Here is a 23,105-nt window from a genome sequence, read left to right as displayed (position 1 = left end):
GAGATGGCACCATTGCACTCCAGCCTGGGCGACAAGAGCGAGGCTCCATCCAAAAAAAAAAAAAAAGAAAGAAAAGAAAAGTGGCTCGTTGGGAAAACTCAATGATGGATAGTGTGCCCTGTGAGTAGGGAAAAGGTTCAGGAAAGCAGAACTTGCTGCAGGGTAGAAGGCAGCTCCGTGTGACGGGACAAATAACAACAGCCACCACCACATAGTGTTTCCGACGTACCAGGATCCACGCTGAGTGTTTCACACAGCACACAACAACGCAATAACAACAGCTATTATTATTACCACTAGTATCATCCCCACATTACAGATGAGCAAAATAAAGCTCAGAAACATTAAGGGGCTTGCTCAAGGTCATGAGGCCAGTTGGCAGCAGAGCTAGGATTCGAGCCCAGATGGGGCTGGCCCCAAAGGAAGTCCCCAGTCTCTAGGACACTGGCCCCCTCCCTTCCCATCACCTTCAATTAGGGGTCAGAAGGCATTGCCCCTCCCCCTGCCTACTATGGCTAGGTTTTTTGTCTTCTGGGACCCCCCAGTCACTACTCCTTCACTAAGGGGATCTGATCTGCAGGGCTCCTCCCCAGAACAGCCCTTAGGGAAAGCAGGCAGGGCCACGGCCCCTGAGCTCGCCCTGCCCCCTGCCACAAGGAGGCCGGTCCCTGGACTGAGCATAGGTGTGCCTGCCAGGCAGTCCATGAACCAGCTCTCACTCTGAGTGTTCGTGAGTTGACTTTAGAAGCCTTTTTTTGTGAGATGATAATCCCCTCCTAATTTGTCTTTCATAGGCATCCATTATTTCGGCTCTCAACCTTGCTTAAAGCAAGGCCCACTCACAGGCAGGAACCGGCAGCAACTCCAACACCCTGCTGAGCCTCTCACCCTCGCCCCCTGTGTCAGCAAGGGCACGCCCACCCACAGCGAGAGAGAAGCTGCATCTCAGCTCTGCCGTCCTCAGCCCCTCTGCTCCTCCTCAAAATCTAGAGGACAAGCTCCTCAGGCAGGAAGCCTCTGAGTGAGAAAGGGGCCAGGCATTTTGTAGCTGAAGACATTTCCCCTCTCTTCCCCTCCCCTCCCCTCTCCTCTCCTCTCCTCCAGATGCTGATGGCTTTCCAGAAAGCTGATGCTCTGGGGCAGAAGTGGACCTTGAAGCCTACTGCAGAGTCAAGGGCTGAGAGGGTACTTGTCTGGAGGAGGAAAACAAAAATGCTCAACAGCAGGGCCCCAGGCTGGGGGCAGCACGCGGGCGGGGTGGGGGCTTACAGCTGCATGGTCTCCTGCAGCTGCACGCCTTCAGCTACTCTCTGGCTCGACTTCTTCATCTGGAGAAAACACGAAGAGTAATACCAGCCTACCTCACGGGATTAGGGAGCAGCTCAAATGTACTCTTTAAGGCATTTATGACCAACAGGTCACCTGTGAGTACGATGCTTGTACACAGAAAGTGCTCCATAAAGTTCAAGACCAGCCTGGCCAGCCCCATCTCTACCAAAAATACAAAAATTAGCTGGGCATGGTGGCAGGCGCCTGTAATCCCAGCTACTCAGGAGGCTGAGGCAGGAGAATGGCTTGAACCCAGGAGGCGGAGGTTGCAGTTAGCCGAGATTGTACCACTGCACTCCAGCCTGGGCGACAGACCAAGACTACATCTGAAAAAAAAAAAAAAAAAAAAAGTGCTCCATAAATGCCGCAGGTTGATGGCTGAGTCTGTTAGCAGAGCCAGCTTGATTCGAGAAACCTTGGACGGAGCTAAAGGTCAATACAGAAGGCACAAACTCAAGTGCCTCAGAGGCCAGGCAGGGGGCATAAACAAAAGAGTAGGAGGTAGGGTGTGAGGTGGGCAGCCACCACCCCCAGGGTTACATGCCACATGGGGTCCCCAACCTCTGCTCTAAGCAAGGTCTTCAGATGGGCCAGAAGCAACCTTGGGCAGAGCCAAGAGAGCAGAAGCATCATAAAGAGAATGCCAACAGCCATCCCTCCTGGGGTGGCCACTCCAGAGCAGGAACTGCTCGCTTTACTGGCAAGTCACTTAACCTCCATAAAGGCCCTACTGTTGTTAACCTCATTTTGCAGATAAGGGAACTGAGGCACAGAGAGTTTAAGTGACTTGCCCAAGTGACAGTGGTGGGGCCAGGATTTGAACCCAGGCAGTCTGGCTTCAGGGTCCGCCTTCTTCACTTTACTGCTTTACCACCTTCCACCCGCAGGAGCTGCTGGCTGCCAGGAGCACTGCTGTCTCCATCTCTGCTGTGGACAGCAAGGCTGATGCCGCCCCAGTGCACACAGTCAACTATTCTTTTACCCTACTCTGCCAGCTAGGTCTGGGCGAAGCTTTTGGGGGACTCATCTATTCATTTTATATTCAGTGTGGGCCAGGCAAGGTGGCTCATGCCTGTAATCCCAGCACTTTGGGAGGCCGAGGAGGGCAGATCGCCTGAGGTCAGGAGTTCGAGACCAGCTTGGCCAACATAGTGAAACCCCATCTCTACTAAAAATACAAAAATTAGCCAGGCATGGGGGTGCATGCCTGTAGTCCCAGCTACTTGGGAAGCTGAGGCAGGAGAATCACTTGAACCCAGGAGGTGGAGGCTGCAGTGAGCTGAGATCACACCACTGCACTCCAGCCTGGGTGGCAGAGCAAGACTCCATCTCAAAAAAATAAATAAATAAAAATTTCAATATGAAGGTATTGTATGTCAAAGCTGTGCAAGGCATAGGGAGTACTAAGCTGGTGAGGATAGAAAGGCTGCCCTCAAGGAGCTTATACTTTACTGGAGAAGACAGATCAGGGTTACAATAGAGAGGGGTATGGGCTAGAAGAGGAGAACTGCAGGACAGCACCTGACAGGCCCGCAGTCAGCCTTGGGGTGGGGGAAGGGCTTCCTGGGGGAGGCAGCATCTGAGCTGGGTCCTGGAGGATGAAAAGGCATTAAGCCAGAGAAAGGGGAGAGGTGGGAAGAATATTCTGGGCAAAGAGCGTGATGCAACATGGCATCATCAGGGGTCCACAAGAGGGTTAGTGCTGGAGAAGCAAAGAAGTCCAGGTGGGCACCACAGGACAGGGGCCCGTGGGCCATGCAGCTGTCTGGATTTTATCCCAGGGCTACAAGCAGTGGAATGCAAAATCAGATGTGCACTTCAGAAGATCCAAAAGCAGAACCATCTGGAAGAAGGGAGACTCTGGAGATGGGGACACTGGAGATGTGCCCTCTCTCACCAGTTGAAAGAAACTTTCAGTTCCTGCCCTTCTCACTTTAGCTCTAGTCTCCCACCAACCCTTCTCTCTCCCCCAATCTCCATGCTCTGGATACAGGAGGTTCACAAGCCAGGGCCTGAAGATTAACAGAGCTTTGAAGCCGAAGAGATGACCCCTGGGTAAGAACCAAAATCCCCTGTAAGCCTTAACCCTTTCCTCACCTCCAACCACAGTCACGCGCTCCCCATCAACTAAAACCTGCTCGGGAGACCATTGACTCGGCACCCTCATCATCTGTGTCTAAGTGTAATGGAAAAAATTGACTGTTTGCTTGGTGCAATAGGGCATGACACTGTTTACACAGAAATAATAGCCCAACTGTGATGGGTTCTAAATCTCCATTACAGTGAAAGATTTGAAGGACTAAAGCAGTTAGAAAAATAATTGGTTTTCTTGTTTAGTTTAAAAATCCTTTATGCTTACAGACCATGGACTTCGCACCTCCTTTCTTAAGGGCTTTAAAATAGAAAAGAACAGGAGCTAGAAGATGAGGCAGAAGTCGAGGACTTCTGTTTTTCTGGAAGGCTCCTCTGAGCCGACAAGGCCAGGGCTGTTCTGGATTTCAGAGCACAAAGAGGCTCTTGGAGCCAGCCATGGTCTCCTGAGGCTTTTACCAACTTGAAAGCAGCCTTTCTCCAGGGCAGAAACGAAGGTGAGAGCTGGTATCGGGCAGCCTGTGTTGGAGTTTATGCCCAGGGGAACACGCAAACTGACAGCTGGAGGAGACTCAAGGCCTCTGCTTTCAAGGGAGGAGAAACTGTCAGAGGGTCAGTTACAAGAACAAAAGCAGAAGGGAAAAGATTCTGTCTCAAGGAGAGAGAGGTCAGCTAATGACTCCTCTCGGGCCCCTTACAGCATCTCCCCAGCGCTCGCCATCCTCAGCTGCTCTTTACAACAGAGCACACAGGATGCCCGGATGAGGCCCAAGAGACCCGCGTTCTGGGCAGCCACTCTACCACACCGACTGCATCCCCCGGCACTGATGACAGCTCAAGACCTCAGCAAGCAGTGTGCTGTGTGCCTGAGCATCCTCTCAGAAGCCAGGATTCTTGCTATCTCTTCTTCAAGAGATGTCAGTCCCACAACTTTCAGTAGTAACAACAATAAATGCTACATGTATTGCGTTTGAGTGTAATGTGCCAGCCACTGCTTGTTTCTGTTTTTGTTTTTGTTTTTGTTTTTTTTGAGATAGAGTCTCACTCTGTTGCCCAGGCTGGAGTGCAGTGGCGCAATCTTGGCTCACTGCAAGCTCCGCCTCCCAGTTTCACGCCATTCTCCGGCCTCAGCCTCCCGAGTAGCTGGGACTACAGGTGCCCACCACCACGCCCGGCTAATTTTTTTTGTATTTTTAGTAGAGACGGGGTTTCACCGTGTTAGCCACTTGATCTCCTGACCTCGTGATCTGCCCGTCTCGGCCTCCCAAAGTGCTGGGATTACAGGTGTGAGCCATCGTACTGGGCCGCCACTGCTTGTTTCTAAGGCCTCTGTGTGCATTGTCTCGCTGAATTCTCACAATACCCTTAGGTAGAGACTCTTTCCTCCATTTTACAGATGCGGGAACTAAGGCTCTAAGAGGTTACGTAACAGACAGTAAACGGTGGCACCAGAGATTCAAACGCAGCCCCATCTGCCTCTAGAGCCTGAGCTCTTATCCACTACACTTGACATTGCTGGGTTTGAGGCAACGACTTTAGTTGACAGACCACACAGCCAAGGAGGTGACCTTTGTTGGCTGGACCCAGAGAGGACACATCTGGCTCTCTGGCAGGGGACTGCCAGATACCTAAAAATGGGCCAGAGAGTGTCAGTGTGCAGGTCCCTCACAGAGGAGAGGGGGAATGACAGAAGGGGTGGGGGGTGGGCCGTATACGTGCAACACTATGCTTTTAAAGAGAAAGGGTGCTATGAGAATGGCCTTCCTGGAGGGTCAGTCAGTAGAGACATCCGTAAATGTTCACGGAAGACTGTCGGGATTCCCTAGGACCAGTGACCTAGAGGTCCTGGATCACCCTCTCCACCTTCTAGGGGCAGGCCCAGGGAATGCCCTCTGGTTGGATACAGCACGAGGGAATGAATACTAAAGGGGAAACCAGGTGCCCACCATCCCTCTTTCCTTCCTTCCATCTATCCATCTGTCCATCCATCCACCCATCTAGCCATCTTCCATCAGTTCTTCCTTCCTTTCATCCATCCATCTGCCCATCCATCCTTCATCTGCCCTTCTGTCTATCCATGCATCCATCTATCATCTGTCCATCTATCCATCCATCTGCCATTCCTTTCATTCGTCTATCTACACATCCAGCCTACATCTATCTTTCTATCCGTGCATCTGTCCTTCCTCTTTTCTCTTCCCTTTATTCATCCATTCACACTTCTTCCTTTTTTCCATCCATCCAGTGCTTTTCAAGAATGCACCATATCCCAGGTACAATCATCTCTACATGGCCAGCCAGACTCCTGGCCTCAGGACTGCTGGGAGATCCAGAAATGCATACCCACCTGACAGTTCTCCCAGGAGGAGCAATGCCTGTCTTCAGGGACAGAGGCTTGGTCAATAAGAGGTTTGTTTATTTTTTCCCAATCTGTGCACCCTCATCTTAGTCTAAGCTTCTGGCTACCCAGAGACCTTCTCAAGGTGAGTAGGGAGGGATGATTAAGTTTCTCTAAAAAGATACACAGTGACTCCACATATAAGACATCACTCCCTTCTGCTCACAAGATAAGGATCCCTTTGGAAAGAGCTAATAGGATGAAAAATCACAGCAGCCAAGATTCCCTCCACTCTCTCATTAAACTAAAGAGCAGGGGGCACAGAACTGAGATGAATGAAACAGACCTTAAGTTGGTCTGACTTAAGACCAGTGTCTGAAATATGATTTTCATTTGAAAGTTGGACCTAAATGTTGCCGACAGCAACCTTAAAAAAAAATCAATAAAGAAAAGAGGGGATGAGAGTATAGTGAGAAAAATGCAGACACTTATGAGTTCAAGACCCTGCGGGACACTCCTGAATATTTTAAATATCTTGGGGGAAAAAAAATGAAAACAGTTTCTCCCAACTTAAACCAGAGAAGGGAGTCTCTTTCTAGTCTGCAAATCCTTTGAGGCAATTCTTTAAATTATTTACCAGCTTTTTGATTATATTTTATGGTGGGGTGGGTGGCAGGGGGAGGGAGAGAGGAAAAAAGAGCTGGGCAAGAAGTAAGTGGGAAAAACCTGCTGCTGACATTTTCAATATCTGTCTGGAATATTTTAAAAGCCCGTGTCTGTTTGAAATCGCACAGTCTTGGGCAACAATGGACTGCCGCCTCCCATACAGCTTTAGGTCATATTTGCATACAAAAGACCGGCTGCTGAGCAGCTATTATGCCAGGGAGCCACAGCGGGCCTGGGAGAGGCCAGGTTACCAGCAAGTGTAAAGAACCCATAGAGACCCCATTAATTTTTCAGGAATTCTCAGGCCCCGGCCTTTTAAAGGCCAGTGGGGAGAAATTCCAGTCAGAAGCCTCCCCACAGTCATTGCCACTAAACGTTGGGTCCAAATTGAGAAATGAAGAGTGACAGGGCCTCTCCCCTAATTACGGGGGACTCTGGTTCCTGAAGGCTGCGGTGAGCAACACCCTTCACAGAGCCTGGTGTGCACCGAGCTGGGGAGAGGGCTGCCCACACTCCTCAGGGGGAGTGTGCACCCGAGTCTCCCTCTGAGGTCCAATTTCAGGAAATTTATTACAGTTGTAAGCCATTAGGTGCCAATTTTTCAAATCAACCTTATGATTCCAAAGCCATGAAAGCATTTGCCGCCTAATAGACTTTGGAAACCCTTCTACGGGGCTCAGAGCTGAGCGAACGTTCTCTAAAAGCATCGCAATAAAGCTTCATGTTCTTCAGCATTCTCGGGCCTGTAAAAACCTGATGTGCTGCCAAGTAGAGTTTGGGTTTCTGGGCTGTTCCAATCCCACCAAGGTGGGTGGAGAGAAGGGTGGAATTCAGGAGAGCATGGCCACTCAGGCTAAGAGCACAGAACATTACCAGCAACAGAGACCAGTGGCCTCTGAAAAGGGAAGGCCAGCACCCACCCTCCCATGGGCTTTGGGTAAGGCCTGAATTAAGGACATAGAACTATTAGCATAATGCCTGGCATACAACGGGCTCCTTTCTCCCCTTCCTCATCCTCCACTCCACTCCACAACCCCTAAGATCAACAGTTTGACACCAAGGGCAACTTATTTCATGGCGAAAAAACAAACACAAAAACACAAAGCAGCTTCTGAAAAAACCCAGGCAGGGATCTACCTCATTTTCCCTGGTTAAGGAAAGGGGCCCAGGAAGACCTTTGCCTTTGAGAGAGGTGTCTGCAATGTGATGTGACCTGACTCTCCTCTCAACAAAATGCCTCCTCTGTGTGTTTTTTTTTTTCTTTAAGTAGAGATGGGGTTTTGCCATGTTGCCCAGGCTGTTCTCGAACTCCTAGACTCAAGTGATCCACCCGCCTTGGCTTCTCAAAGTACTGGGATTATAGGCCTGAGCCACCGCACCCGGCCTCTGCTTTAATTTAGGTTTTCAGAACTAGTCATCTAATCATGTTAAATAGAAATACGACAGTAATGAAAAGGATAATAATATCACATGCTTAAACTATTCTTGATGGTTCCATCAAAAAAAATTGTTTTTCTGCCTTTGAGAAACATTCATGTGGCCCAACACGAGGGCATTTCCCAGGGCAGGTATAAGATGAGTGCTGTCAGCAGGAAGCAAGGAAGCCGCACCACTTAACAGGGAGGCTAGTGCAGGCTTTCACGACAGTATCTCATGCCAAGTGGGCACCGCTCATGGGGCTCTGTCATATCTGATGATGGAGACGGACCATTTTCAACTCAGAACCAAGGACTTTTTGGTAAGATCAGACGTCTTCTGGCCAAGCTGAAGCCAGAGGCTCTGCAGGCCGCCTACTGGACCAATCTCAGAGAAAAGAGGAAGGGACAGGAACACAGTGGCCTACCAGGAACTCTCAGGCTTCCAAAGAGTGTCCCAAGGGGCAGCAGCGTGGGAGGATGCCCTGCCTCTCCCCATCTCCTCCTTCCAGCTGAAGAGGCTGGCCCACACCCACACCCCGTAACGAGGCAGCAGTCTTCTTGCTTGCAGCCATCCTCAGAGAAATGGATCTAACCATGTTCTCCCCCATCTGACCCCCTACTTGAGATCTGTCCAGACCCTTCCAGAAAGGTGGCCTATCCACTTCTGCTTCTAAGACACCTCTGCTTTTCCTTTTTGTTTTTTGAAATAGGGTCTTGCTCTGTTGCCCAGGCTGGAGTGCAGTGGCACAATCATGGCTCACTGCAGCCTTGACCTCCCAGGCTCAAGTGATCCTCCTGCCTCAGCCTCCTGAGTAGCTGGGACTATAGGCACGTGCCACCACGCCTCACTAATTTTTGTTTTTTTCTGTAGAGATGGGGTTTTGCCATGTTGCTCAGGCTGGTCCCAAACTCCTGGGCTCAAGTGATCCATCTGCCTCAGCCTCCCAAAGTGCCGGAATTACAAGCGTGAGCCACTGCCCTGGCCAACTCTTTTTCTACCTCCAGGTCACTTCTTTCCTTCCTTCCTTCCTCAACTCCCCACCTCATCTCCCAAAATATCAACCAAGGAGACAGAACCACTGTGAGTCCAGAAAATATTCTTGAAAACACACACACACACACACACACACACACACACACGTTCATTAAACTGAACCAAACTACATGTGAAAGTAGACAAGGTGGAGACACTTTAGGGGTGACAAAATTCAGGTAAACTCTTCAGTCTGAAGTGTTCCAGTCTAAGGATCCAGAAAGTGTCGAACAAATGACAAAGAAGAGGGCGATGCTGGTTGGATAATATAGAGAATGAATGCACAGAACTGGTGTTGGAGGGCAGGTCTAAACTATTTAGAGAGGGGGAGCACTCTGGACTGGGCACAGCAGGTGGGCTGTCCAGGGCCAGGGGCAGGGCAGGGGGCTGGAGCAGTGGGTTCACACTGCTGAATGGATGAAGCTGAGGTTGTGATTGGACTGGACAGGGAAGGGTCTGGAAGGCCAGGTATGAGAACACCCTGGAGATTCTGATGGAGGCACCCCCATGTGAAGGCAGTGCTCATGGGGAGGCAGAAGAAGCCCCGGGCTGTTGGGGAGGAGACCCAGCCAGCTGGGAGGGCGGGGCAAAGCCTTACTGGGTGGGTGACTAGGGTCTGGACAGGAGGCAGTCTCAGTGGGGCCATGGGGAGGGAGGCTGTAGAGACAGAAACGGTGACTGGCTTGACAGGGGGTGGCTTTCTCAAAACTCTGAGAAGTCTCTAGGTTTTACTCATGCTGGAAATTCCCCAAGATCAAATTTTTTTCAAGTCATTTCAAAACTATTGGTCCTAGTCAGACAAAGGTCCTACTCACCCTGCCCACCACCCCCACTCCTACATACACAATGCTGGAAGGTCCAGCCCCACGCCTTCCCTCTCAATGCAGGCTTGACACTCCAGACGGAAAACAAGCCACCCTTGGCAAACTGAGCAGGCCGGGGTCCTAGCAGAAGGGAGAGGGCAGAGGGACACAGGTATCTATCTATATCCCTCCCAGAGCCCAGGACTAGCGTCCTCCAAGCTATAAGCAGGGAAAGGGGCACTCGTTGCGATGAAAACTGCAGCTCCTTAATCCTGAGACCTGTGGTGGAAGGGGCCCCATGGCCTCCACTGACATCCAAGCGGGAGTCTCCCAGCTATCACCATCCTCCGTTATGCACACAGGTGCCCAAGGAAGAGGGAAACACCAGGAGAATGTCTGAGTGCTTGTGTGTATGACAGAGACTATAACAGGAAGGTGCTGGCACAGCAGCCCTTGCAATTCACAAGGAAGGAAGGAACTCTGGCTATCCAGAGGCCTCTGCCACATTACAGACTTAATGGCCCATAATGCTTTGGGGGCCAACATTCCCCTCTTGATGAATTTCAACTCAGTTGTCTCTGCACTTCGCCTAAATGGATTGCCTTTGAGGAGGAAATGCTTTAAGCGATAAGGCTTATTCAGGAGAATGTCCTGCTCTGTGCTGGAATATTTTTTGATCGATAGAAGGAAATTCTCCAAGTATGCAGACTCACATAGATATACCCTTTTTCTTGTCCACACTCATAAACCCCTGCTGGGAACTGCAGCCTACACAGAGGAGTTAGTCAATGTTCCAGAAGAAAAGTTTTGTCAGAGAAGGGCAGGGGAATCTAGAAGCTGCAAGGTGAGATGTCTGGGGTCACGTGGGCACAACACCCACCTCTGGAAAGGCAAAGAAAGGAGTCCTGGCAGGGGTTGGCAGCCCAGGAGGCACCTGTCCATCTCTGGTGGATGGCTGGGACCCACACAGTAAGGTGAACCATGAAGGGCCAGGCAGGTGAGGTGGCACCAGAGAGATACAGAGCAAGAGAAAGTCGGAGAGAACCCTAATCCAGTGTGACTGGTGTTCTTACAAACAGGGGACATTTAGGCCCAGGCATGCGCACAGGGAGAGGGTTACATAAAGATGAAGGCAGAGAATGGAGTGATGTGTCTACAAGCCAAGTAATGCCAAAGACTGCCCGCAAGCCACCAGAGGCAAGGGGAGAGGCCTGGGACAGACTGTCCCTCAGAGCCCTCAGCAGGAACCAACCCTGCCCGCACCCTTATCTTGGACTTCTGGCCTCCCAAACTGTGGGACAAGGCATTTCTGTAGCTGAGGCACCCAGTTTGTGGTACTTTGTTATGGCAGCCCTAGGAAACTAATACAGAAAGAAAGAAGGACAAGAGGAAGGAAATGGGGTAATGGAAAAGGAAGAGTAAGAGAAGAAAGTTTATGCAGAGCTGCCATATCCTTCTCAAAACCCAAGGGTTCTAGCTCACGTCTGTAATCCCAGTACTTTGGGAGGCCGAGGTAGCAGATCTCTTGAGGTCAGGAGTTTGAGACCAGTCTGGCCAACATGGTGAAACCTGTATCTACTAAAAATACAAAAATTAGCCGGTGTGGTGGCTCACGCCTGTAATCCCAGCTACTCGGGAGGCTGAGGCAGGAGAATCGCTTGAACCCAGGAGGTGGAGGTTGCTGTCAGCTGAGATCGCTCCACTGCACTCCACCCTAGGTGACAGGGCAAGTGACTATGTCTCAAAAAAAAAAAAAGAAAAAAATCCAAGAGTTGGGGCTCTGCCCTACTGTTCCCGACAGCAGCCCGGGCCCCAGAAGGAGAAATTTCCTGCTTCCCTGCACATTCCCTCTGCTTCCCTTCATTCCAAGCCCCTCTGCCGAGGCTACCTCTTAGGAGGATTAATTTTTTTAATACATCAGCACTCTGTTTTTCTGTACTTATTAAATTTAAGACAATGAGTCATTGAACCTGTAAGACTTGGGTTGACTAATTACCACTGAACAGCTGCCTAGGATGACCGTGTGGCCCTCGGGGAGCAGACCAAATGCTGTCTGTGTGTGGAGCCCAGAGAAGAGTGGGTGACAACACTGCACCCGTGTGATCTGTGCAGTCCACTCTGCGGCCGGGTCAAGGGCAGGGAGAAGCCGGCAGGCCCCATGGGCACATGCTCAAGTGTCATGAAGGGTGTTGCCAATGCCCACTCTTCAGAGGAAATGGGGCACTGAGACAAGGGGAGACTGCAGCCCCTGCCACAGACCCATAGGACAATCAAATTTAACTTTCCACCAAAGCACCTACAAAGAGGGCTGCAGCCTCTGCAAGGAGGGATTCTGAGCATTGAGCATGGTGAGTGAGCACAGTATGGAAGACACACAGCTCCTGCCTCACGTCTCTCCTTTGGCTGGAACAAATGCACCACCCAGAGCCTGCCACCCTCCTCAGAACACACTCTGCCATTTCAGTCAACCACGCTTTCTGCCTAGAAAGCTCCTCTCCCTTCTCGGCTCAATGGTGACCTCCCCTTGAAGGCTATAGAAGCCACAGCTCCCCTGCCTATGGATAAAGTACAAGTTTCCTAGCACCACTGGGACCTGCCCCTGCCCACCTCCACCCTACTGCCATGGTTCCTCACCTCCCTTTGTTCCTGCTGGCATTGCAAACTGCTGTAGTTCTCCAAACACACAGGCTGGGTGCCTCATGTCCCATTAGTACTCTCCCCAGGTGAACCCATCCAGCTCTTCATGATTCCTCTGCCTTCTACCTGCTTTCATGGTGGCGTACATCAAATCTTTTTCTTTTCTTCTCTTTCTTTTTCCTTTCCTTTCCTTTTTTCTTTTCTTTTCCACTTTCCCTCCCTACCTTCCTCCCTTCTTTCCTTCCAAAGACAGGATTTTGCCCATCAAATCTTTTTCTTTTCTTCTCTTTCTCTCTTTTTCCTTTCCTTTCCTTTTTCTCTTTCCCTCCCTACCTTCCTGCCTTCTTTCCTTCCCAAGACAGGGTTTGGCTCTGTCACCCGGGCTGGAGTGCAATGGTGCAACCACAGCTCACTGCAGCCTCATCCTCCCAAGCTCAAGTGATCCTCCTGCCTCAGCTTCCCAAGTAGCTGGGACTACAGGCATGTGTCACCACGCCCAACTGATTATTTATTTATTTGAGACAGAGTTCCGTTCTGTTGCCCAGGCTGGAGTGCAGTGGCGTGATCTTGGCTCACTGCAACCTCCACCTCCCGGGTTCAGGCAATTCTCCTGTCTCAGCCTCCCAAGTAGCTGAGATTACAGGCGCCTGCCATCACACCCAGCTAATTTTTATATTTTTAGTAGAGACAGTGTTTCACAATGTCGGCCAGGCTGGTCTCTAACTCCTGACCTCAGGTGATCTGCCCGCCTCAGCCTCCCAAAGTGCTGAGATTACAGGTGTGAGCCACCGTGCCCGGCTAATTTTTTAATTTTTTGTAGAGATTAAGTCTTGCTATGTTGCCCAGGCTGGTCTTGAATTCCTGGGCTCAAACAATCCTCCTGCCTCAGCCTCCTAAAGTGCTAGGATTAGAGGCGTGAGTCACCACACCCGGCCAAGCCATACTTTCGTTAAATGTTCTGCATGACTCTACCTTACCATGAGGCCATGAGTAAAGGCTGTGCCTCCTGTCTCCAGGACCTACCACTAGTCAGATGCAACTGGTGCCTGAATAAACAAACACATGACAGTAGTGACTAAAAGCTGCTCTAATCAAACATCAGGGTTCCCATCTAACAAGTCTTCCTTTTCCTGGGAACCTCGGGACATTTATGGACCTGGAGCCAGAGGTCAAAAGTTCAGGGCCTCCTACCATTCTGATGTCAGAAGAGCAAAAGCCACAGCAGATGATTAAAATCTCTCCCTTCCTGTCTCCAGGCTGCGTGATGCCTCTTTCTAGAAAGTCCGACTGAGGACAATGCCCCCGTGCGGCATCCCATGTTCCACCTCACCTTCTCTCACCTCTTTCCTTTCCCACCCCTGCCCCCAAAACAAAGCAGGGAGCACTTCAGAAGAAAGTTGACAGTGACCCAAGTTTAACACAAAGGTAGTCATTACCATGTCATGAGGATGTGTGTGAGAAACACTTAGCCCAGGTTCCAAAACACCACAAATGGTTTATCTTTTGTGCCACATAAACACCCTAAACTCAAGTTTTACTCAACACTTATTAAATGGGAAGGAAAACATTAAAGAGCATTGGCCTGCCTCTGCTAAGCTCCCATCCATCCAGCTCTTACAAAGAGGGAGGCATTCTTCCGAGCGACGCAGCAAAACAACCACTGACGAGGTTGAGCTGAAGTTATTTGGTGGCAATTAAAAGGAGCTGCCATAGTTACCCAAAGCAAACAACCCAACGCTCTCGCCAGGTGCCCGGCAACCGCGGAGCAGGGACAGGCAAGGGAATTCTCAAATTATCCTCCCACGGCCTGCACAGGGCACCCTCCCACCTGTGAACCAAGCCTGTGTCCCACCTGTGTCCCACCTTGAACCAAGCCTGGTTCAAGACATGGTATCAGTAGCAATTAAGAGGGCAATTATTTTCTGGAGTTTATATGCTAACTGATCTGAGTTATGGGCCGAGCAGCTGGGCTTCTTGCTGATAACCCAGAGGCATGGAACACAGAGAGTATTAGAGCTGGAGAGGGGCTCTCCATCCATGTAGCCAGCAGTTCCCAGTCAGAGACTTTGTGCTCCTGAAGAAGATATCAGCAATGAGGCTGTCAGCTTCCAAAAGCCAGCCAGAAATTGCACAGTGACCCAGAGTTCTTTCCTTCTGACTAAAGCATGGTAACACTGTGACCTAAATCTCTGATGGCCATTGAGAGATTAAAATATGTATACACACACATATATTAAAAATATGTGGCCGGGCACGGTGGCTCACGCCTATAATCCCAGCACTTTGGGAGGCCGAGGCGGGTGGATCACGAGGTCAGGAGATCGAGACCATCCTGGCTAACACAGTGAAACCCCGTCTCTACTAAAAATACAAAAAATTAGCCAGGCGTGGTGGTGGGCGCCTGTAGTCCCAGCTACTCGGGAGGCTGAGGCAGGAGAATGGCGTGAATCCAGGAGGCGGAGCTTGCAGTGAGCCAAGATTGCACCACTGCACTCCAGCCTGGGCGACAGAGCGAGACTCCATCTCCAAAAAAAAAAAAAAAAAGTATATATATGTCAGGCTAATATAGTTTATTAAAATATGTACTTATATATATGCAATATGGTATCTGATATCTATTTTTATATATGTATATGCCCAGTTGATAAAAATATATCTATCTGACTTGAATTTATTGAGTCAGAATTCATCTGACTTCTTAGTTTTATTTTATTTTATTTTATTTCTTCTTTTAAAGACGAGGTCTCACTTTGTCTCCTACGCTGGAGTGCAGGAGCCCGATCATAACTCACTGCATTCTTGAACTCCTGGACTCAAGTGATCCTCCCACTTCAGCCTCCTGAGTAGCTAAGACTACCGGCATACAGTACCATGCCTAGTTAATTTTATTTTATTTTATTTTATTTTATTTTATTTTATTTTATTTTATTTGTAGAGACAGAGTTTTGCTATGTTGCCCAGGCTGGTCTCAAACTCCTGGACTCAAGTGATCCTCCTGCCTCAGCCTCCCCAGCTGCTGGGATTATAGTCATGAATTATCGTGCCTGGCCTGACTTCCCAATATTTATTAATTGGTTTCTAAGAGGGAAACATATTTTTCAAGACATAGGGTCTTCTAGGAGAAAAATAATTTTAAAATAATTTAAAGACTAAAGATAATTTAGTCTCCTTAAAATAAGTTCATTGGCCAAATAAGGAATCATTACCTACCTTAACCAGCTCTTAGAAAAGCAGACCACTTGTTAGCAGAGTAAATGCTCTGAGAAGTCCTGCATTTAGGGAATGTTTAATTTAGGAGTTGCCACATGTACAGCCATGGAGCCCTTGCGTCTCCTAACACCTCTCAATGCCCTGGGGAAACACGGCTCTAGGGGAAAATGTCTAGTCCTCCCTCTAGAGTCCAATTCTGTCCAGAGAAATGGGGAATTTGGTGAAACTTTCTAAAATCTCTTACCCCTTTGGGGGTTCAGGTTTCCCAGCTGTGAAGTGATAGGAGTTAGTAGAGTGTTCTCTAACATCTCCACCTCTTCTTTTAAAGTTATTTTTGTCCTAGAGACCCTATGTCCTGAAAGAACATGTTTCCCTCTTGAAAACCAATTAATCAATAAACAGTCTGACCACACATTAAAACTCTAGGCCTTGGAACAGGATGCTGCCAAACTTTCCTTCCTTTCTCCTCCCAAAAGCCAACAACTTTCCAAATGAAGTGCCAATGAAACCACAGGACCCAGGTGCATGGAGATTGGGTGGGAAAATACGCCTTGCTCCCAACTCAAAGAGCCTTGGCCCATTCAGATAAGTTCTCCTGCCAAGGATACTTAAATGGTTGAGAATGACCTAGAAGGCAATCATCTGCCTAAAATAAACTCCAAGATGATGCAGTCCTGGAAACTACATCAACATCTGCAATGAAGATTTACGGACCCAAAGGCAGCAGGCCTTGGAATTTAGCCCCAGTTGTGCCCTGAGCACAACCCTTGGTAAAGCCCTTGAGCAAGACTAAATCTGCACAGCCATCTCCAACACAGGGCAAGTCAGTTGTGGTGTTCCTTTTTTTTTTTGGAGATGGAGTCTCGATCGCTCCATTGCCCAGGCTGGAGTGCAGTGGTGCGATCTCAGCTCACTGCAACTTCTGCCTCCCAGGTTCAAGCAATTCTCTGCCTCCGCCTCCTGAGTAGCTGGGATTACAGGTGCCTGCCACCACGCCCCACTAATAGTGGAGACAGGGTTTCACCATCTTGGCCAGGCTGGTCTTGAACTCCTGATCTCGTGATCCACCCGCCTTGGCCTCCCAAAGTGCTGGGATTATAGGCGTGAGCCACTGCGCCCGGCCAAAGCTGTGATGTTCTTCGCTCCCTCATAGAGATGTTATGAGGCTAAGAGAAGGTACAGACATACAAGTGCCCTGGACTCATCCCTTCTTGTCTGTCTCCCCGTGTGCACCCTGAGTTCCCTGCCAAAGGCAGGAACTGCTCTTCAACATCTTTGCATCCACAGAGGAAAGTTCGGAAAGATCGTTTCTTGCTCCTGTTAAACCGTAGTGGTTGTTCGATGTTCTTGTTCTGCTGCCTGGAGGTCCCTCACCTTGGTAGCATCTCCTTTAGGTGAGAGTTTCAGGAGGTCTGTCTCTGCGGGGCGTCTGGTCTATCTTCACATGCAGTGACAAGGCCCATAACACAAAGCTTCCTGGTGATGTTTCTACCACACTTCTTTCCCAATTCATCTCCAGAGCTTTGTCCAAAGAGTCTGTGCTTAACACCCACACGTGGGCACCAGCTGGGATGGGAACGTGTGTGTGCCTGTGCCTGTGTGCATGCTGCGGAGGAGCAAAGCCAACGTTTTCCCAAGGTGACGCAGCAAATCAGCATGAGCAGGTTCCGCTGGGCACTCCACGCGGCCTTGCTTCTCTGAGCATGCAGACAGGAGGCCAACAATTCAAAACTACAGTTCCCCGGCTCTCCTCCACTGTCCCTCTGCTGCCCTCGCTCTCCTGCTGTCTCGGCCCCTGCTCCCCACGTCTCTCAAGAACATCTCTGTTTGTTTTGGACTCGCTATACACAAAAACTTCTCCACTCAGGGGGCATGAGGAGAGAGAACTGCGCTTGTTTAAAGACGATCTCTTTTTAACGGCTGTAATCTTTAATTCATAACGGTCCTAGGAACCAGCGGTGGACAAAGGCTGAGAGCTGGCCCCCCTTTTTCAGGGTTTTAAAACACAAGCGGCTGCACAGGAAGTTGGTTTTCACAAAGGCAAAAGAGAGAAAAACATGCTAATTCACAAGCAATGGCTTCAAACCCCCCATTTCAAGTCTTATGATGGCTGCCAAGTGGTCCGACTGTGACCACAGCTCCCTATGTGTGAGTTGGGGGGCAGGGGCTTCACTGCATTATTCAGAGGCTGACCACAAAACCATCTTTTGTGCAAAGTTACCACAGAGAGAGACCGTTTCATATACAAGCTGCAATAGACAGCTGGCTGTACTCTAAAAGAAAGGGAAGCTCTAATACAAGCCCCAGAGCCACATGAAGAGGCGTGAGGAGGGAACTCGAAGTCACTGAGCATCTCCCACGCACCTGAATGAGAGCTAGGCGCTCTGTAAGAACTTCATAAGGTGGGTGGGAAAATCAGGCTCTCAGAGGTTACTGAACAGCCTCAAGGTCATGGCAGGAATAGGGTTCCAGCCAGGTCTTCCACGCCTGCGACAGGAAAAGCAGCAGGCAGGGCTGGTATGCAAGGATGAGTTGAAGCCCCAGATGGAGTGATGCTAGCGGCACCCCTCTTCCCTAGCCAGAGGGGCTGCGCTGTTACCTCTACTGGCTTTAATCAGTAAAGAGCTCAAGCGCCACATGGACTGCTTGCCTATAAAGAACTCTAGTCCATGGCAAAGGATCAAAGCCACAGACCCGGGTCAAAGGAGATCTCGAAAACACATGCCGTGGCACACGCCTGCAATCCCAGCACTTTGGGAGGCCGAGGTGGGTAGATCACCAGGTCAGGAGATCGAGACCATGCTGGCCAACATAGTGAAACCCCATCTCTACTAAAAATACAAAAAAATTGCCAGGCGTGGTGGCGGGTGCCTGTAATCCCAGCTACTTAGGAGGCTGAGGCAGGAGAATCGCCTGGAGCAGGGAGTTGGAGGTTGCAGTGAGCCAAGATCGTGCCACTGCATTCCAGCTTGGAGACAGAGCGAGAATCCGTCTCAAAAAAAAAAAAGAAAAGAAAGAGAAAAAGAAAAAGAGAGAGGAAGGAAGGAAGGAAGGAAGGAAGGAAGGAAGGAAGGAAGGAAGGAAGGAAGGAAGGAAGACAGACATACCTTCAGCAGCTACAGGGAAGATGAGGCGGGCTGGAACCACTCACGACTGCCCTTCAGAACAGTAAATGGAAGCACACGTTTATTGGACACCAGCACCATCGTGGTGACACCGGATGGTGGGCCTCTCACTATCCACAGTTCCTGGTAGTTTTGGGGGCTGCCAAAGGCACTATTAATCATCACTCCGCCCCGAGCTCCATCATTTCAATAACATACTGAGCCAATGTGCTCAAGATCTGCACAGAGCTCCTGGAGCGAGCCAGTCCTCTCCACTTAGCCCTTGGGTGCCTGTTTATTTCACTGAGCCTTCTGCCCTGTGAATGAGGGCTTCCTGCCAGGTATCAGCCTTGGCGGCCAACAGGTGGGTAACAGCACACAGGGTCACGCAGCCCTTTCTTCCCAGAGAGGTACTCATCCAACCAGTGGTTTTTGATGAGAAAGATAAAGGTATGAGCTCTGGGGTCAGGCAGTTTGGATCCTGGCTCTGCCAATTCCTGGCTTTTTGATCTCAAACAAGTTACTATAGCCCAATCCCTCACCTGTAGAGTGGGAATGATGACAGTACCTATCCTGAGGATGGTGTTGAGAATTAACCCATTTATGCCGGAGGTTGCAAATTTTTGTGAAAAATCAGACCTTGGTGATGACCTTGAGCAGTAGGATATAAATAACTCCCACAAGCTTGGCGTTCCGATAATGGAACACTAGGCATAGATGGGTTAAATGAAGTAATAGAAAAGTGTGCCCGGCACAGGGTATATGCTGTACACAGGCAAATGCTTGTGTCTGCTCGAGTGGCTCTTCTGATGTTGGCATTAAACTTCTTGCTTTGTCCCTCTACTAGGCTGAAATGAGACACAAAACCAAGTGTTCCATGATACTGTTGACTTCTCACCACATAGGAAGTTCTAGGGATATGGCTCAACCCCAAATCATCAGGTTATAAGGCCTATAGTGCTCATCACCTGGGCAGCAAGAGAAGGGAGAGCAAGCCTCAGTCACTGTCACAAGATGCCCTGAAAATCAAGACAGCAGCATTGCAGGGAAGTGACCACAAGCAAAAGCAAGAAGCCCCTCAGGCCAGGCTTGGTGGCTCATGCCTGTAGTCCTAGCACTTTGGGAGGCTGAGGTGAGCAGATTGCTTGAGGTCAGGAGTTTGAGACCAGCCTGACCAACCTAATGAAACCCCGTCTCCACTAAAAATACAAAAATTAGCCAGGTGTGGTGGCGCACACCCATAATCCCAGTTACTCGGGAGGCTGAGGCAGAATCACTTGAACCCGGGAGGTGGAGGTTGCAGTGAGCCAAGACTGCACCACTGTACTCATCTGGGTGACAAAGCAAGACTCCATCTTAAAAAAAAAAAAAAAAAAAAGTCCCTCAACCAGAAACAAGCCCTCAGCCAGCACTGGCCTGGCAGTTCTGTTCCCTATCTACCATGCAGAATCCTTCCCCAGTCTGAGGTTAGAGCCTGCATCCAAATCCCAGTTCCCCACCTCTCAGCTGTGGCACTGAAGGCAGAACCTGAACCTCTCCAGGTCCTCACCTATAAGACGAGGGTGATGACAGAACCACCCTCATGGGCTGGTAAGAGGAACACGTAAGATGAAGTACAAAACACACTTTGCTCAGCTCCTGGCATGTTCTAGGTATTAAAGAAAAGTATTTATTATTATAACCGCAAAAATGAGAGAATTCAGGCCTTCTCTCTTCAAATCCGAGCCATCTTAGAGAGCAATCTTTTCAAGTACAAGGTCTTCCCTCCCACTTTTGTTTGTAAGTCCAGAAAATACAGTCCACATTTAATGATCCTAATGTACAGAGTGGAAGCAAGCAGATGGATTGTTAAGACTGCTGCAACAATTCGGCTGCCCCTCACGAGTCCAGGACCCACTAACAGGCCTCTGGCCTGGCATGGGGCACACCAACCAGCAGGCAAAAGGCCTGACTTCTAGTCCTGGCTCTGCCACTGGCATGCTTGCAGGCAAGGTGGCCTGGGGAAGTTGCTTCCCCTCTGTGAGGATGGACAGGGATTCCTATGATCACTTCTGGCTGACTGCGGGTCACCTGCTCCCCCTCTGGAGGAGGCTCCCTGCTGTGCTGGTGGGGAAGAGAAGAGGGCTACAAGATGCATTGCCCAGAGAGCCACCGGAAAGAAGACTAGAACCTGCCTCCCAGACACCAGCTGGGTGAACCTCCATTTCCCGTCTAGGGAAGCTGGCCAAACTGGTTAACCCTTACCATGTCTTCTCACTGGAGCCTGAGGGATGAGGGTGTGATCACAGGTGCCCACACTGGGAAAGCTGGATTTGAGGACATGGGAGAGCTACTCGTCACTAAAGAAAGAGAAGAGGACATCCCCCCTGAGAACGGTCAGCAAAGCTTGGAGGGGTCAGGGCTTCCTGTCTGCACAACTTCCTCATGCCCTGATACTCCTCTTCCCCAAGGCTTCATTTTGGAACCGGCTAGCCAGCTGATGGATTGTACCCTGTCCCTTCCCTCTTTCTGAAAAGACCAAACTGCCTCTACTGGGCAGCAGTTGTGAAGAGTTTTAAAGACTACAGCTTCACAAGGATGTGAGGAGGAAGGCTGGTCAGGGCACCTGTGCCGGTCTCGCTACTATTCCTGAATTGCAGTGTGGCTTTCTCAAAATCTGCAGCTCCAACTTCCCACCTTAAATCTCAGACAGCAGCAAAGTACTGGAGCAATTTTCTCAGCTGGCCTCAGAGCAGAAGTAGAAGCAGGTGAGAATGAGATTAGGGACCCATTTTCTGTGAAGATCCAGCAACAGCTAGGAGGCCTCTGCTCTCAGAAAAAGGATGGAGAGTCTCACTGTTCAGAGATGCCATGCCCAGGCTGGCACCTGAAGCTGCAGAAATGTCACAGGACAGCTGGGAGCCCACGATGGGCTGATCAGCATGTTGCTTCTGAAACAACAACCAGTTCTTTGAAGGTGCCTTCCTCCAACACCATCACTTAACATCTGCTGACTTATTTAGCGAAGGATCTCTATTGTGCATTTCAGGACAAAGGAGGGGGTGGCTTCTCCGAGAAATCCTCCTTAAATGTGCACCCACACGCATGCACGCACCCACATCCTCACACAATTCACATGCTCAAAATCCCGCAATGGGCACAGATGTCTCGCAGAGAGTTCATTCTACATTCCTAGTTCAGAGAGGTGTCAGGGTCCAGCTAAAGGCACGGGAAGCTCAAGTCGGCCACAGTATCTGGTACTCAACCCCCAACACTTTGCTCCTCTGGATACTTACCTGTACCCTCCAACTATCCATCTACTCAATCTTAACCTGGATTATGAGCAATCGAGGAAGCTTCACAAAGCCCAAGGAGAACCTAGAGAAGAAGGTGGAAACACCACTACCACCCACTGGACCATCCAACCCCACGTTAAAAAAAACTTGTCCATCAAACTTCCCCTCTTCCTCCAGCTGAGTCTCAGGAAAGGATGGAGGAAAAGGCAAAAAGTTTTGGGAGGAGGGTGGACAGCCTGAGAAAACAAGACTATATTATTTTCTCTAAGTATACAGAAGAGTGTATAAATGCACAGAAAAAGCTCTGTTATACATATGAAAATAAGATCAAGGGTGGTGGCCAGCAGGTGGGGGGAGGGGGGACGGAATTGTACAAAGGGACTTTTGCCTTTACTCACTTTTTTTTTTTTTGCTTTTTGAGATGCAGTCTTGCTCTGTCACCCAGGCTGGAGTGCAAGTGGTGTGATCTTGGCTCACTGTAGCCTCTACCTCCCGAGTTCAAGCGAATTTTCCTGCCTCAGCCTCCCGAGTAATTGGGATAACAGGCATGCACCACCACGCCTGGATAATTTTTATATTTTTACAGGGTTTCACCATGTTAGCCAGGCTGGTCTCAAACTCCTGGCCTCAAGTGATCAGCCCGCTGTGGCCTCCCAAAGTGCTGGGCAGTCATGAGCCACCGCACAACTTTTGCCTTTTCTATGAGGTTTAAATTTTTTTCTAAGGAAAGTGACTTCTTATATTACTTTATGTAATTTAACAAAGGTTTTTTTTTTTTCCTTTCTTTCTTTAAGCTGGGGAATACCATTTCCAGTTGTTACTCCAGCCCCAGAAGGAAATAAATCTTTTTCCTCCCTCTCATTTTTCATTTTGAAGAAAGGAAAGAAAACCCTGTTACCCTCCAATGTTGAATTTACTGAAGGTCAAATTCTAGTGCCTATAAACTTTGATAATGTCCTATAATTTACTATTTTTTACAGGTGCTACAGTTTGTTTGTTTGTTTGTTTGTTTTTGAGATGGAGTCTCACTCTGTTGCCAGGCTAGAGTGCAGTGGTGTTATCTAGGCTCACTGCAACCTCCGACTTCCTGGTTCAAGCGATTCTCCTGCCTCAGCCTCCCGAGTAGCTGGGATTACAGGCACGTGCCACCACGCCCAGCTAATTTTTGTACTTTTAGTAGAGACAGGGTTTCACCGTGTTG

General features: G+C 49.5%; 1 protein-coding gene across 19 annotated transcripts in view; it reads right to left on the bottom strand.

Annotated features, from left to right (window-relative positions):
• Positions 1 to 23,105, bottom strand: part of MSI2 (musashi RNA binding protein 2) — a 428,220-nt gene that overhangs the window by 211,822 nt on the left and 193,293 nt on the right. The window lies entirely within an intron of this gene.

Source organism: Pan troglodytes, chromosome 19 (assembly GCF_028858775.2).
Source record: "Pan troglodytes isolate AG18354 chromosome 19, NHGRI_mPanTro3-v2.0_pri, whole genome shotgun sequence".
NCBI classification, from domain to species: Eukaryota; Metazoa; Chordata; class Mammalia; order Primates; family Hominidae; genus Pan; species Pan troglodytes.
Note: the sequence above shows the minus strand (reverse complement) of the source record. Positions and strands in the feature narration are given on the sequence as shown.